This window comes from Phyllopteryx taeniolatus, chromosome 6, assembly GCF_024500385.1.
Source record: "Phyllopteryx taeniolatus isolate TA_2022b chromosome 6, UOR_Ptae_1.2, whole genome shotgun sequence".
NCBI classification, from domain to species: Eukaryota; Metazoa; Chordata; class Actinopteri; order Syngnathiformes; family Syngnathidae; genus Phyllopteryx; species Phyllopteryx taeniolatus.
Genome location: NC_084507.1, coordinates 9843852 through 9856431, shown reverse-complemented (window position 1 = coordinate 9856431; position 12580 = coordinate 9843852). Strand labels below are relative to the sequence as shown.

Below are 12580 nucleotides of genomic sequence, written 5' to 3'. Positions count from 1 at the left end.
ATTCCTGCATGTGGACCAGCCGAGCCATGGTATTTGACATTAATTTGTTGTACCTTTAAAATATTAAGTTATTAAGGATTCTGTTTAGATACATATTTTGGCAAAAGGGACATTTTTTTTCATTTTTGTTTTTTAAACATGTCCTGTTCAGCTAAATAGCCTAGCACAATGGCTATCTGTATGCCTTTGTGCTGGAACAGTTTTGCTGTGCAACAGGGGAGTTTGAAATACTCACTCTGCTCATTTTTAATAGAATTCTGATATTTATTGAAAATGCAGCCAGATAGAAAATGGTTTTAGGGGACAGACAGAGGGACAAAGTGGAAAAGAGGACAAGGGGTGAGAAACACAGCAGAACAAGTGAGACAGTCTAGATATTTGAACACAAGTAACATTACAACAGTCATTTGTAGTCACCGACCTGAAACAAGCACAGATGTGCCAGCACCTGGGCCGGCACTCGCCCCACCATACCTGGTGCCAGTCCTCCAAGGGACCCTAAATGAGATATGAGTGTGCCCAATGTGCAGAGTACAGAGTCCTTCCAAAAAATTTGAATGTCATGGAAAAGTTTATTTATTTCCATAATTCGATTCAAAAAGTTAAACTTTCATAGATTATAGATTCAGGGCCCACAATTTAAACAATGTCAAGTATTTGTTTGTTTAATTTTACATAATTTGGGCTTCCAGCTCATAATACCCACAAAATCAGGAATTAAAAAAAAAGAAGAAGAATCATCTTTTATTGTCATGAACATGCATGCATGCACACGAAATTTGTTCTCTGCATTTAACCCATCACAGTGAAGTGTGTGAAGAAATCAGCCCAAATTTTGCAGGCCATCCATCCATCCATCCATTTTCTGAGCCGCTTATCCTCACTAGGGTCGCGGGCGTGCTGGAGCCTATCCCAGCTGTCATCGGGCAGAAAGCAGGGTACACCGTGAACTGGTTGCCAGCCAATCGCAGGGCATTTTGCAGGCCATAAATGTTTTAAACTGAGTGTGACACACTATTCATCTACTAAACTCAAAGCACCTGCACAGGTTTCCCCAGGTGTCATTAAATTGCTTCAGTCAAGCCAGTTCTGAGTCTGAGCCAACGTAGGAAGCGTCTCAACTGGGCCAAGGAGAAGAAGGACTGGACTGTTGGCCAGTGGTCCGAGGTCCTCTTTTCTGATGAAAGTAAAGTGTGCCTTTCATTCGGGAATCAAGGTCCAAGGGTTTGGAGGAAGACGGGTGAAGAACAGAACCCAAGCTGCTTGAAGTCCAATGTGAAATATCCACAGTCAATCATGATTTGGGGTGCAATGTCCAGTGCAGGTGTTGGTAAACTGCTTTCTTAAATCCAAGGTCACCGCAACAGTCTACCAGAATGATTCATGATTCCTTCTGCTGAGGATCTGTATGGAGATTCAGATTTCATCTTCCAGCAGGACCTGGCCTTTGCCCATACCGCCAGAAGCACCAAAACCTGCTTTGATGCCCATGCCATCACAGTGCTTGACTGGCCAGCCAACTCGCTGGATCTAAACCCCATTGAGAATCTATGGGGTATTATCAAGAGGAAAATGAGAAGCACCAGACCCAAAAATAAAGCAGAACTGACAGCATCAAGGAAATCTGGGCTTCCATAACTCCCAGCCAATGCCACAGGCTGATTGCCTCAATGCGACGGCGCATCGAGGCACTGATTAAAGCAAAGGGATTCCCAACCAAGAACTGAAGAAGAACATATCGTTTTGAAAGTACCATATTTTGATTGATTTAATGTGACCCTAATTTCTTTATTTTTTCCGACAAAACTGAGAAGTAAAGGGTGATTTCTTCACAGTATTCTATTTTTTGGAATTCCTGATTCCGTGGATTTTATGAGCTGGAAGCCCAAATTATGTAAAAATAAACAAATAAATAGTTAATTCAAATTGTGGGCCATGAATCTATAATCTATGAAAATTTAATTTTTTGAATGGGATTATGGAAATAAATAAACTTTTCCATGACATTCTAATTTTTTGAAAAGGGTCTGTATGTGCATGTGATTACTATAAATGTGTATTAAAATCATCCCACATTTTTGTGAAAAACAATAGTTGCATTTTTTTGTTTTTTTAGGCAATATCCCCCACCCCTAGTCCAGGTTGTTGTCCGCCTTTTATCCTAACAGTGTGTTTCGATAAGGATGGCCATGTAAAGTATAAAAAATTATTTTTTATTTTTTTAAGTTTGTATATACAGCCATCAAGGTAGAATCAACCAGTCCCTGTTCACATCGAGCTCCTACTTACGTCTTATTTGAAGGTATTCACTGACGCATCTACGTGCCCAAATTTGATGTAAGTAATGCAACATTGTGTCTTGTGGTCCCCAATTGTTTTTTTTTTGGGGGGGGGGGGGGGGCTGGAACATACTCACGTATGCCCAGACTGAATACAACATTTTCAATGACCAAAAACAATAATTATCTAATAAAAACCTCTACTCTGGAGTCAATTTTCTAATGTATATTGAAAACAGTGTTGTGTAAAATAAATCAGTTCAACACGACAGACGATATAAACAATGGAAGGATTTAAAAATTGAAGAAAAAACATTTTTGCAAACTTGTTCATATGTCAAATAAACACTTTGCAATATAATGAAAGGTCCTGGGAAATGTCATGATAATGTATATGTATCTGTATAATGTAATGTATGGTTGATAAGGTTTTCATTATTATAATATTGTAGACGAGAGACTTCACCCCGTTTTAAAATGCAGTCTATCCCCCTCACAAGGACGACCACGAACCTCAACTGCGGTGCTCACGTTAATGTCTCTAATCTTCACTGAGATTTCAACAAACCACAGCCTTTCTGTCCTCTTTATCCAGATGTTGTGTTTCCAGTTTTGTTCACTTTAACACAAACCTTTTCAGTTCCCGCTCTGTTACACTGCATGCAACAGTCAACATTTTGCTGAAAATGCAGCTTGAGTATTGTGCAGCCAGAATATCCTTGGGGGCCTGTGGTGAATAACATGTGCCTGTTTAGTGTTTCTCCAGCTGGGCTGATCTGAAGCGACAGAGATTCAACCAACAGCCAAAGAGTCTCTCAGGAGAAAAGAGGCTTCAGATGTCGGCAGCCTTGCCACGGTTGCAGCTGTTGAAATTATCTGGTAGCGAACTGTGCTAATCAACATCCTTTCGTGGGGACTTTGAGACAAACTAGTAAAATAAAAAGAAATATGATGAATTGTCTGTCTAAGCACAAGTTGAAAAGGGTTAACACTGAGGGAAGAAGATATGACATAAGCACAAGCATAATAGAGAGATTTTGTTTGCCATCCCCCAAAATCAGCTCTGAGCCCCCTAATCACTACATTTTTAGTGTGCCACCTAATGTGAGCAGACACATGGAAATAAACAAGTTCATCTTCGTCTTTTGGGAAATAGCGTTAACTGACAGTATTTTTTCGCCACCTAAAACTGTTTTTGCATGCTGATGTAGCAGAATCTCCGCTTTAAGTAGGACACAAAGCTAATGCTTCAGCGCTGTGTTCTGTAACCAAACACAGAGACGTGCTCCAATACAACACTTACCCATGCACAGTGTCACTTGAAATGCAGTAATTTTGACATAAATGATGTCATATTTTTCATTGTGACTCTCCTGTGATATCTCCTGCAAGAGAACATGGTTTTCCAGCGGATAATACCAGCTCGTTGTCAAGGTTCAAGGCTTGGGAGTAAGTCACATATGTGCAAGTCACCAGCAAGTCTCAAGTCGTAACCCTCAAGTCTCAAGCAAGTCCCAAGTTACTGCGGAAAAAAATTAAGCAAGTCAAGTCGCTACCAAGTCATTATTTGTTTCGTCAAAATAAAATGTTTTTTCACTGATCATGACACAAAAGAGTACATTTACAGTGCTAAAAATTGAATGAACACAAAAAAAATAAATTTATACCTCTAAAAATTAAATGAACAATAAGAGTATGAAAAAAATGTATCTATCCATTTTCTGTACCGCTTATCCTCACTAGGGCCGCGGGCGTGCTGGAGCCTATCCCAGTTATCTTCGGGCGAGAGGCGGGGTACACCCTGAACTGATCGGCAGGCAATCACTGGGCACATATCAGCAAACAACCATTTGCACTTGCATTCACACCTATGGGCGATTTAGAGTTTTCAATTAACCTACCATGCATGTTTTTGGAATGTGGAATTTTCAAAGACACTCCAGTCTGTGCAGTCTAAACAGCTTGGAAGTTCTATCTTTGTTTCATTGTTCCTTCACTGTTTGGCACTGGTGGCAAATATACTTCCAAACAAGCAGGCTGACATCACATATTTATGGATGTTCATCTCACACAAAGGTATATACGAGTAGTGTATTATTGTAAAATGCCATTTTGCCTTCCATTGCTCATGAGCCTGACTGGGTTATCATGTATGCTTTCAGTGGTGTTCCCCGTTCAGACCACAGATGTCCCTCACTCATTCACTCACTCACTCACTCACTCACTCACTCGCTCTGCTTCTCTTTTACACTTGGCTGACATTTGGAATCAAGTGAAGGTAGAGAGGAAGACAGGAACTTAAAAGATAAAAAGGGACAGCAGGGGCCTCCTCTATCCTCCAAGGGTGTGACACGGTCAACTCCATCAGAATCAAAATGGCTGAAGCTGCGCTGTCATTCATGCTGTTCCTTTTTTGTTCTTCATAGTCGTAGCTCACAATGCTTTCTTAAAAGATGTGAATAAGAACACGTTCAACTGACATTATTTGCATTTTAATTAATATTAGGAGCATAAGTCTATCTGTTTAGTTGTATAGGTATTTAACTATACTAGGGCTATCACGATCGAATCGTGTCCGAATCGATTATGCTATAGATATTTTGCTGAGTACTCAAGTAATCGCCAACCCCCAATTTCTTTTTTGTTTTTTAAATTACTAACATGTATTGTATTATCATTGATGAGGGTTGAATTTATATCCTTAAACTGCATATGTTGGTAGTGAGTGTATGATATAGACTCTGCAGAATTTGAGACAGCGAAATCAGCCATTGCTAAGCGGTTAGCATTTACGATTAGCATTAGCACGCTAGCGATTTAATTTTTGGTAAAAAAAAAAAAAAAAAACAATCATACTTCATCTTATATGTACATTACACATCTCAGAGTGTCTTTAAAATAACTTACAGATGCTCCTCTGTTGTTTTTGTTCATCAGTAGGCCAACACTGCGTCCGTCTGGAATAAATGTCCATGTGAAACATGGCAGCACAAACATTTTTCCTGGCGGAACTTTTTTTTTAATTTCATTTAATTTTGGGGGGGGGGGGTCCCGGCGGAGCTTCGTGTCCGAAATACTGCATCGGCCTATTTTTTAAGTCGACTAGCTAATTTATTATTTTTTCCCCTAGCCCTAAACTATGCCATTATATTTTTGCATGTATTTTTGTATCCGACTGAGGGCAATAACGCTTGCAGAAGAAATGAAAATTGAAAATTTTCAAGGAGGTCCGTCTTGGTGCTTTCGTTTTATGAAACGGCGCCATTTTTCCCTCCGGGCAAGGACTACTATGGCGCAGCAACTTCCGGCGGATTACAAGGAAAAGCTGGCGTGTGAGCGATGGATGACAGATGGCGAACACAGCTTTACGAAGACTGGGAGGCAACACCAGGCGAGTTACGTCACCGTATGTGAATGGATTTTGGATGCTTGGGCTAACATGTTTGCTTGCACTGTTGTTCGAGCTTTCGTAAAAGCCATTTCTGAGGAGCCGCACGGCAACGAGACTGACTCCGACGAGTACGAGAGGGAACCTGGCATGTTTCATTGAGAACTTGCCCAGCTGTTCATTTCGGATACAGAACATGAGGACTTCGATGGATTTGTGGATGAGGATTGATTAAAAAAAATAACCTGAGTAGATTGTTAAATACTTCAATAAAGTACAACCGAACACAGTTTTGCTCCCGCTGCCTTTTTAAAAATATTGTTTTAGCGTGCATGCATGCTACCGTATGTTTTAAGCTAGCGTATGTTTTACCATGCCTGCGCCCAATAATACGGTGCGCCTTATGTATGTGTTAAATACAGAGATAGACCCCGTAATTGAGACTGCGCCTTTTAATACGGTGCACCTTATGGTCATGTAAATACGGTACTAGAAAAGCATCTTCAATGACAGTATTGGACTGTGAGCACACACCCTGACTGTCCCTTGTGACAAAAGTTAGATTTTCAGCTGCTGTACCTTTGCATTTAGCTTGGGTCCATCGAAGTTCATAATGATCATCTGGAAAAACTCAGAGGTGTACTTCAGGTTTTATGGAAAGACTAGATGAAGTGCCCTGATGAGCCCAAACAGCATGATCAATACCATGATGACACTGCCAGCGTTGTTGCGGACTTTAATGCCCTCAATCACAATTCCCACATTCTCGGGCTCCTCATGTCCATCTTTTGGATTGTGTAAATCTTTATGACTGTGGTGGTGATGTTCCTTTCTGCATCCTTAACTACCGCGGGCTGAACAACAACACAAACACAGAATTTTTTTTTATTAAAATGCAACACACGGGGAAAAACAAACAGAAATCCATATACAAAATTACATACGGCAGTTTAAGGCAACGGTTTATCAGTTGTTATGGTCAAAAGAGTGGGATAGAATAAAAGGACGAGCCGTCTTGCTAACTCTTAACGCGACAGTGGCGCAGCAGCTAAAAATAGCACTGATTCAGTATTAGCAAATAAAATACTGCATTAACAGACCAGTGCGGTTAATGTAAACAATAAGTACTGTACTCACTTTAATGTATGCACAACACTTGGTCACAAAAATGACCAAGATAAATGCACTATATGGTAAAATAAGCTTAGCTAAACAATCATTACTTAGATGTGTTCTGCTTGTATTATGTGTTTGTCAGGTAAGGTTAGCAGGCTATGTGTACATTTCATTTCATAAAACCGTGTGGAGATTGCATGAAAAATAATGATTTCACGGCCATGCTCAAAAAAATAGAAGATTAAAATAAAAGATTTCAGTGTAGGCATCTCACTGATTGGCCAGTTGAGTCTTTCCATAAGTCAATTGGCACTACACTTGCTTTGAAAGACTTTATACTGCCAAAATAGGTAGACATGCATTAGTGAAATAATTATACTAAGAGAGAACACGTATGTTGAGGAACACAAAGTATACTAGCCCCCACCTCAACTCAGGTACTGTCGTTGAAATGTAACCAGAAATGTGTGGTAAACTTTATCCACATTTTTAAACTCTTTTATTGCTATTGAATTAAGGTATTCTTCACCTAAAATATGTGGTTTAAATTTACCTGATTAAAGTGGCTGCAAATTGTTACCCTACATTTATTGGGTAAATTTTATAGGTTGTTTTTTACAGTAGATGTAAAAGTACATGTAGACACACAATCTGATTGTCAATATGATCGCTCAGTTGTGTTGCTATGATGATTCAACGATGTAAGATTACCTAACGACTGTACAAACCCCCATTCTAATGAAGTTCGGACGTTGTGTAAAACGTAAATTAAAAAAATACAATACAATGATATGCAAATCCTTTTCTTGTTTGTATCTACAGTGACTGACAAATAGGCCAACAGTTAGACCACACAGGAGGAAGGTGGGAATTTAACAGAAACACAAGCAACAACACAGCACAAGAATATATGACCATGGATGTATTCCCTGGCTCATTGTTTTGTTATTCCTCCTATTCTAGCCTGACTCTTTGCGGGTCCCAAAAACTGGAAGTGTCCATAGAAAAGAGAATGTCTGGTCACCTCATTCTAGCAGGTAAGGAAACAATGAATTGACAGGTTAAGTTTTAAATTCAGTGGAAGCTTATCACCCCACTCAATAGTGGTTTTGGCTTGCAATGGTTCCTGTTAAAGCCACATTCTTCCACCTTTCACTCAATCTTTCTGCCACACTGAATGAGACACCCCCCTTCCCTTTCCCACATTCTTCACGTACCTTTCTTCCCCTCACTCCCATGTTCCAGCCTCTCTCCACAGCCAAGATGCATCCAGCTTCACGTAACTCCACATAACATCCTTTCCAGGACCTAAATATAGAGATACTGTAGCTCAAAATCATAACCTGAAAAGTAGTAGGTATTGGATGTGATCACCAATTGCCTCAAGCAGTGCAACACATTCCATACACTATCATGTTATATACATCGCAATAACAGTAAAGTAGTTATTTTGGACTTCAGAGTAAATCATAGTCCTTTGTAAGTATCTAACTTTCATTAATGTCACTTAGTGTTTTGCTGATACCTGAGGTTAAATTTAACACACAGGTTTAACACAGATCTAGGGTGTGAGTGGTATTGGTTTTTACATAAAAAGCATACCTGTAAAAATGTAAAACTATAATGGGTGACCCCACAACTATACATAGATGTGACTGATGATTTACAACAAACCAGGCTCTTTGACTTTGAGAAAGCAGTGTGTGTAAATGGATCAGGTGTTCTGAAGGGTAATTTCACATATCCAAGGGATCGGGGAAAATACACCAGTCAGCCGCTGGACTGAAAACTTTTACTGAAAACAATTAGTGTTTGGGTTCCGGCATAGTTTTAAAAAAAATTTTTTTGTCAATCCTGGCTGACAAAAAACACAAAATTCAACATTTTGCTAACAACAGGCTCGAGCAGCCTTAAATGACATGTTTGCGAGACAGTCGATCCAGTGCACAATCATGAGTTGATTCTAAAACTGACAGCTACATTTAGCTCAAAGCATGATTATATTTTTTTCTTGGGACACTAGAGTTTCTCCTGTCACATCATTTATACTCACAACAGCAGATTTGCAGCTGCGTTGAGTAAAGTTGGCCAGCTGTTCTGAAACCACACATTGCCCTCTGGAAGCCGCAGTTAGTTTGTGGTATCGTTATGGAAGCTGACAGCAGAGCACATTTGTTGAGGTACTGATTGCAAGAACTGAAGGAGATGGTGACTAGGTTAAACATTACATATCAAATGGACTAATTCTACAGAAATGTGAAAAATTAAGGAACATGTTGGAGTGTTTTATAAGAGTGATGGGCCACATATAGTAAATTGCACAATTGCTGTATACTTGAATATCTGCATTGGCACTATTTACTTGACTTCTGATTTCAAAATAAAAAATAAAACAGATAATTGAATTGAGCAGATTATATTTACATGGTTTCACAACTATCCCTTTAAAGGCAATGTGGCCCATGATGAATAGGAAGGAGTGTCATGCTTTTTCCTTTGTTTGTGCCACCACAGAATGGAAGCAGTAGCCTAAAAGTGTGACGATGACCAGAGTCGTGAACTGAAATTTTGTGATTTTGTGGTAGGATTGTGATGGCAGTGGTTGGCTGACCTGTAGGATATGGTTAAAGCGACAATAAGTCAAATGCAGTAATAAAACCAAAAGAGCAGAATGCCTCGGTACATGCAGTAATTCTTGACACATTCGTCAGGCATCCATCACGTATGCACTATTGTGATTGTGGGTAAACAACACATTGCCTTTAGGTTTCAATATACAGTGGTTAACTTAATTTTGCACTTGTATAGCAGTTAAGAATGGTAAGGGGTGCAATGTAGAAAGTTGTTGTTGGTTTCACCTCAGCCATGTCTGTTTTAATGTTATCAGTCTCAATCTGTACATGCTGTGTTCTCATCCTCAGAATTCTACCACTTCTATCAGTGTAGTTTTAGTTCTTGGGCATTTATTTATAGTGTTTACTTATGTTTTCATTTTCAGGTTTTAGAGTTGATGTATTACTCTTATTTTAATCAATAGCCAACGTATCTGCTTTGTTGTTTTTGGGTCTACCTTCATCAAATCCAAAACAAAGACGCAATGAACACAGGTTAAGTTAACTGAATGAAGTCTCAGCGCCCTTTGCACAATGGTCATTGCACCGGACTATTGCAATATTAGTCATTCGAACTGCTCTAAGTGCTAGAGGACTCTGCATCTTTTTGCACAATTGTTTTTTGTCAATGTCTTTGTCTCCAAAGTGTTCTGTAAATTGACTGTCTGTTGTACTAGAGCGGCTCCAACTACCGGAGTGTCATGGTCTGTGTTTTGGTTTGGGTTGTGTTTAGTTTTGTTCAATGTTTTCCTGTGTTCCATGTTTGTCGTGTGCTCATTAGGTTGTTGTGTCCACCTGTTCTCGTCTACTTTGTGTCGACCAATCAGCTCACCCGTCCCTGCTCCGGCGGCGCTCGTCCAGCGGCCGCCACCCGACCCCGCTCCGGCGGCGTTCGTCCAGCGGCCGCCACCCAACCCTATTGCTTGGCCCCTGCATTACCATTGGGTTCGGCACCATGGCCGTCCGCCTGAATGGCCCTGTAAAGACCCTGGTGCTTGGCGTCCTGGACGACCTCCTGAACCGCTCAGCCAAGCACCTCACCTCGGGTGGCCTGGATGGCCACCAGACTGACCTGAGGGGTGGACTCTGTACACTCCTCCAGGCCCCCTTCCGCCCACCCTGGGTTGGTGACTTTTTGGTTGTTGTTTGGGGAACGTCTGGGATCCGTTCCTTTAGAGGGGGGGTACTGTCATGGTCTGTGTTTTGGTTTGGGTTGTTTAGTTTTGTTCAATGTTTTCCTGTGTTCCATGTTTGTCGTGTGCTCATTAGGTTGTTGTGTCCACCTGTTCTCGTCTACTTTGTCGACCAATCAGCTCTCTCTAGCCACTCGTCTTGTCCAGGTGTTCCTCGTTGTCTCGTCAATTTGTTTGTATTTAGTTCCCTGGTTTCTTTCAGTTCTCGTCGGTTCATTGTCGTTGTCACGTCTTTGCCATGTCATAGTTGCCAGTTGTCGTTGTCACATGTCTTGACATTGTCGCTCAGGTATTTCACCAGTCATGTCTTGTTTCTTGTTTTGGGTTCACTCAAGTGTTTCTTTGTTATTTTGTGTTTAGATTTTGGACTTTGTTAATTTAGCATTTAGACTTTTTCATGATCTTTGTTTTCCTTTGTTTTTATCATTGTGATTAAATATTATTATTTTGAGATTCCCGCACTCCTGCCTTGCCTCCCTGCTTCCCTGCAATTGGGTCCACCATGTTCTTGCCTTGCGTTCCTCGCCTTCGCCCTAACCACGTTACGTGACACGGAGACAAATTCCTTGTGTGTTTTGGACATACTTGGCAAATAAAGATGATTCTGATTCTAATGTATTTGTGGTTAAATGACACTTCTGTTACAGTGTTAACCAAATAAAGAAAGATGGATTTGTATTCTCTCAATTTTATGCTTTTTTTCTGTCCCAGCCACCCATGATCAAACAAGTCATTGAAAAGAAAGAGATATATAAAAGAGATAAATTGTGCGTTTACACCGACACACACGCAAAGACAGAGATCTCACTCTTGATGACACCTCCTCTCCATCCAACTACCCACCCAAAAACTGAAAATGTCTCTCACTGCTGTCACACTGTCAAACCGTCAAGAAAAGAAAGAGGAAGATGGACAGGCAATGTAAGAGAAAAACTAGCTGTCTGATGTTTTGATGGTGAGCAGAGACACTACAACAGTCCTGCCCCAAATACAAGCAGTGGTGAGGGTAGTATACCATTGGCTTTAGAATAATCACAAACCTAATGACTCATTTTAGTGCATGTAAGCAGTGAATTTAATGTTTAAGCTCTCTTCCATGCAATTACCGCTCTTGTTTTCTTTGGTTCTCTGACAGGTGAAGACAGATCAATACACCACCCTTGAGTCTAATCCACCTCAAGGTATCAAACTGCTCGGTGAGATTTCCCCGCCACAGTAACCACATATTTCTCATGAACTTTTTTTTTTTTTTTTTTTAATAAATGCATCAAGCAGGGTCCCATCATTTAACCTGAAATGTTTTTTTTTTTAATTTAACATGTTTCTTATTTAACAACTGACTGTAATATAAAAATGAATGAACAAAATAATTACACATACATGACCTGATTATGGTGCAGGGTCTCCCAAGTGAAAAGCAATGCATTCATAGCCCTTTAAACCGCTTATGTCACAAAGATGGCATTGATATACAGTAAGCATTGAATATCCAACAGGGCCCTTAAGCAGTACGTAGATTGTTAGAAGCAGAATTAAGCCATGTCATGTCATATTGGTTTTGATGGTATTCCAAATTGTGGTTTTGCAAGATTCATCACTCAAATTGAGGTGGGTAGTCCACAGTGTTTCAGTAAAGTTGGGACCCCCAGCAGAGAATTTGCATCCAGCAAGGGCAGTCCAAATGAATAGCGAGATACATGATAAATGGAGCCATATGGTGGTGCCGGCTGCCCAATCCAGGGGTCCTAGCTCGCAAGTGCAAACCACACCTAGATACACACACGCACTAGCATGCACAACACACCCTCTTACTCTTCTCTCTTTTCTCACCTTAGCTAGAAAACCCAAATTATCAAAGTCTGCATGGCACTCGACAGCAGCAGCTTGGGTTAATGACCTCCAGGTCGTTTGGCAAGATGGAGTTTTCCGGCCTACTGTGAAATAATCACTATAGATCCTGTCAAAAACTTTCACAAAAGTTGTGATGAGGAC

General features: G+C 40.4%; 2 long non-coding RNA genes across 2 annotated transcripts in view; one reads left to right on the top strand and one right to left on the bottom strand.

Moving 5' to 3' along the window:
- Positions 1–5749, bottom strand: part of LOC133480118 (uncharacterized) — a 55907-nt gene extending 50158 nt beyond the window's left edge. The window contains exon 1 of the long non-coding RNA XR_009789190.1: positions 5187–5749. This is a non-coding gene — a long non-coding RNA (uncharacterized LOC133480118). The remainder of the gene's footprint in view (positions 1–5186) is intronic.
- A 1853-nt stretch (positions 5750–7602) lies between these two features.
- LOC133480117 (uncharacterized) lies at positions 7603–11265 on the top strand. The gene is made up of 3 exons (XR_009789189.1): positions 7603–7647; positions 7747–7820; positions 10177–11265. It is a non-coding gene; the product is annotated as an uncharacterized LOC133480117 (long non-coding RNA).
- Positions 11266–12580: the final 1315 nt, after the last annotated feature.